At 36.2% G+C, this 4,165-nt stretch overlaps 1 non-coding gene across 1 annotated transcript; it reads left to right on the top strand.

The window, feature by feature from the left end:
* Nucleotides 1-242: 242 nt before the first annotated feature.
* Nucleotides 243-348, top strand: LOC117017140 (U6 spliceosomal RNA). Its single transcript, XR_004422017.1, has one exon. It is a non-coding gene; the product is annotated as a U6 spliceosomal RNA (small nuclear RNA).
* Nucleotides 349-4,165: the final 3,817 nt, after the last annotated feature.

The raw sequence follows: 4,165 nt of genomic DNA, 5'->3' as shown, positions 1-4,165 counted from the left end.
AATTTATCAGGGTGATCACTTTGTAAGTTATATCAACGTCTAATCACTATGTTGTACACCTGAAACTAATACAATATTGTACCTCAACTGTAATTGAATATTCTTTAAAAATACTTAAAAAAATAAAACAAATAAAAATGTATCCCTGCTTTTCAAGGCCTCAAAATTAATGCAAATGAAGCACATGTAAAAATATAGTACAGAATAGACTGTATTAAGTACTTCTATAAAGATCTATCTGAGTGCTCACTTTGCAGCACATACATTAAAATTGGACCGATAGAGAGAAGATTAGCATGGCCCCTGCGCAAGGATGACATGCAAACTTGTGAAGCGTTCCATATTTTTTAAGTTGGACCACTTCCTTATGCCATATACAAGAATAAATTCAAAATGGATTAAAGATGTAAATGTGAAACCTGAAACCATAAAACCCCTAGAAGAAAATACGGTAAACAAATTTGCAGACGTTACCCTTAGCGATATTTTTACTGATAGATCCCCTTGGGCAAGGGAAGCAAAAGGAAAAACAAATATTTGGGATGACATAAAACTAAACAGTTTAGTCACAGCAAAGGAAATCATCAAAAACAAAAAGCTATCCTACTGAATGGGAGAAGGTAATTGTCAATGATACATCTGATAAGAGGTTAATATCCAAAATTTATAAAAAAACTCATTCAACTCAATACCAAAAAAAAACAAACAACCCAATCAAAAAATGGGCAGAGACATTTTTCTAAAGAGGACATACAGATGGCAAACAGACATATGAAAAATGCTCAGCCTCACTAATTATTAGAGAAATGCAAATAAAAACCACAATGAGATACCACCTCACTCCAGTCAGAATGGCTATCATCAATAAATCAACAAACAACAAGTGCTGGCAAGGATTCAGACAACAGGGAACCCTCATGCACTGTTGATGGGATTGCAGATTGGTGCAACCACTCTGGAAATCAGTAGGGAGATATCTCAAAAACTGGAAATGGAACTACCTCATGAGCCAGAAATTACACTGTTAGGTTATCTATCCAGAGCAATCCAAAATGCTAATTCAAAAAAATATATGCACCCCTATGTTTATTGCAGTGCTATTCATGACAGCCAAGACATGGAAACAACTGAAATGCCCATGGGTAGACGACTGGATTAAGAAACGGTGGTACATTTATACAATGGAGTATTACCTAGCCATAAAGAAGAATGAAATCTTATCATTTGCGACGATATGGATGGACCTAGAGAACATTATGCTAAGTGAAATAAGTCAGACGGAGAAAGACAAATACCACATGATACCACTTATATGCGGAATCTAAAGAATAGAATAAATGAGCAAACTAATCAGGAACAGTCTCAGAGATACAGAGGAAAAACTGAAGTTTGCTAGATGGGAAGGGGGTGGGGATGAGGCAGAAGTTAAGGGGATTAGAAAGCACAAATTGGTAACCACAAGATGGCCATGGGATATGAGTAACAGTTTGGGGAATATAACCTATAATGCTGTAAAGGTTTTGTACGGTATCCGATGGAAACTTGTCTTATTAGGGGTTCACTTCATGGATAGTGTAGATGCCTAACCATTGCACCATACACCTGAAGCTGAAGCTGAATAAAAATGAATGTCAACTATAATATATATATATGGTCACATGATGTGGAGTACAGCGTAGGGAATAGAATTGTAACAGCTATAAATGATGTCAGAGGGGTAGTAGATTGGGGGCGGGGGGTTATCACTTTGTGAGGAGTGTAAATGTCTAACTATTACATTGTTTTGTACAACGGAAACTAACAATTTTTTTTTTTTTTTAAAAAGACCTATCTGAAATATAAAATAGTCCAGATGAGGGGAAAATGCATGCCATTGGGCAGAACTGGCAATGGATTTGGAAGGATGTGGGATTTGAATAGGATCTTAAAGGACAATAGAACTTTAAGGAAAATAAATATAAATAAGAGAAAAAGTAGGGCTATTCCAGGTGGATGCATTGCTTATGTAAAGATGCAGGGACAAAGTATTTTATGATCCAACTGAACCACAAGTGCTAGTGTACAAATGATTCTAAGATAGAATTTCTGTCTATTTGGATTTTCTCAAACTGAATATTTTCCAACTATATATATATATATATATATATATATATATATATATATATATATATTATCTGCCAACCCCCAGCCATTCTCCCAGTTCTCATGCCCAAAACCTTAATAAACATTTTAATTTAATTTCATCATATTTAACATTCACTAATTTGTATACCCATGCATTTGTTTAATTCACACAGGCAACCACTATGCAAATACCTACAATGTACTAGACAATAAAGAACAAGACATAAATAAAACGGGAAGCTTTCACTTGATAAATTCACATAAAATAAATTATAATATAGTATATTAGATATCATGAAAGAGAGTTGCGGCGAATGCTATCAGAGTAATGGAACAATTCTTCTCAGTTTAGACACAGTGGAGTGATGTGGCAAATAGCCTTCCAATCACGGAGGATTTAAAGATGAATGCAACTTAGTCACGGCCCTCCATATGCTCACAGTATGATGAAGAATATGGAGAACAGATAAGCTTTCCTTAACCCACCTATCTCTTCAACTTGATCTTAGCCAAAAGGCCAGGAAAGGATCCACCTTTCCCTTCACATAGAATCAGTTGTTGAAAAGGTGTAACACAGCAGGCAAACTGTGGGCCAGTTTAGATTCATACTTGGAAGAATCAAAAGAGATACAAGGCATGAAAGCTGGACTTCAGACATTGAGAATCTTAATCATTTCCTCGGAGGAGGTTTCTTTGCATTTTCCAAAGCCCAGATGCCCACCTTGATGGGTGTGCTTTTGACCATTTCCACAGGCCAACAGAGGAGTTAAGGAGGATGATATATGAAAAGTCGTTGGGTTTGGCAGTTAGAAAGCCATGAGTGATGTCTGAATAAGAGCATTAGTGGTTTGGCTTCAGGTGGGGGAGGGTGAAAGCAATGTCATAAGGAAGGAAGTGTGGATAGTGAATAGTAATTACCTTGTCCAGAGAAGAAAAAAGAAAGAAATGACTTCACTATAAGAAGAGAAACATTTTCTTACTACTTGTTACCAAGAACGTCTTCACTAGTCAGGTGATGCACAGATCATGGAATCACCTGACTAGTGAGGATGTTATTGTTCTCCAAGCATACCATGTTGGCTCTATGGGCTAGGAACACTGAGGGCTCTTTCGTTCATCCTAAATGACCTACCTCCTGCCTTTTTCCCTCCACCTCTTCAAATGGTATGTAGTATTCAAGTCCATCTTTCTCTATTTAAATCCCACCCAATTATTTTAGTGTCTACAAGTTTCATTCTTTGACCTAATTCAGTGTTACTCTGACACTTAAATTCTAATTTGTCTTGAGCATCCTCTCATTACTTCAATTGTACCCCACCATACCTATACTAACCTGTGTCACCAGATCTCTAATGTGTGTGTGTGTGAATATCTATATCTATATCTGTATCTTCCTGATAACATACCTTATTCACTATACTCACCTTGTCACAACACATCATGAGTCCCACTTTAATTATATTTCTTCGTGCTTAAGTTTTTGCCTTCATGTATTAAGTGTGCTGCCCTTTAAAATTTTGAAAATGTTAATTATCCCCCATCTCAATCTTTATCATTTTTTCACTTGAAGGGTCTTATATTTTTCCTTTAGTTTTCATATACCAGTGTCTTCACTATTTTTACCATTTACTGTCGTAGTTGATAGTTTCAACTTCTGTTACGACTATTGCCCAAGACTACCCGTAGATTCCTGTGTTTGGAAAAAAAATGGCTTTTTGTTCACTTCAAATGATTTTCTTGATGATAGTCCCAATTGCCAATTACACGTTTGGATATGAGCCAGTACACAGTAGGTCTAATGATATCAGTTACAACTTATTTAGCTGTAAGTGATAGAAACACAACTCTAGTTTGGGCAAGAGGAGGGGTATTCATTTAAAATGTACAAGAATATCTCCTATGATTAAACTATCAGAAGGACTGAGGTGACTCTGGGTTTCAAGTTTAACTGAACACAGGGCCTCCATGCTTTTGGGTTGTTTCAGTTGCTCATTTTTGTTGTTGTTGTTGTTTGTTTGCTTATTTTATGTACCTTGGCTTC

Source organism: Rhinolophus ferrumequinum, chromosome 24 (genome assembly GCF_004115265.2).
Source record: "Rhinolophus ferrumequinum isolate MPI-CBG mRhiFer1 chromosome 24, mRhiFer1_v1.p, whole genome shotgun sequence".
Lineage (NCBI taxonomy): Eukaryota > Metazoa > Chordata > Mammalia > Chiroptera > Rhinolophidae > Rhinolophus > Rhinolophus ferrumequinum.
This window is presented reverse-complemented; position numbering and strand designations above follow the sequence as displayed.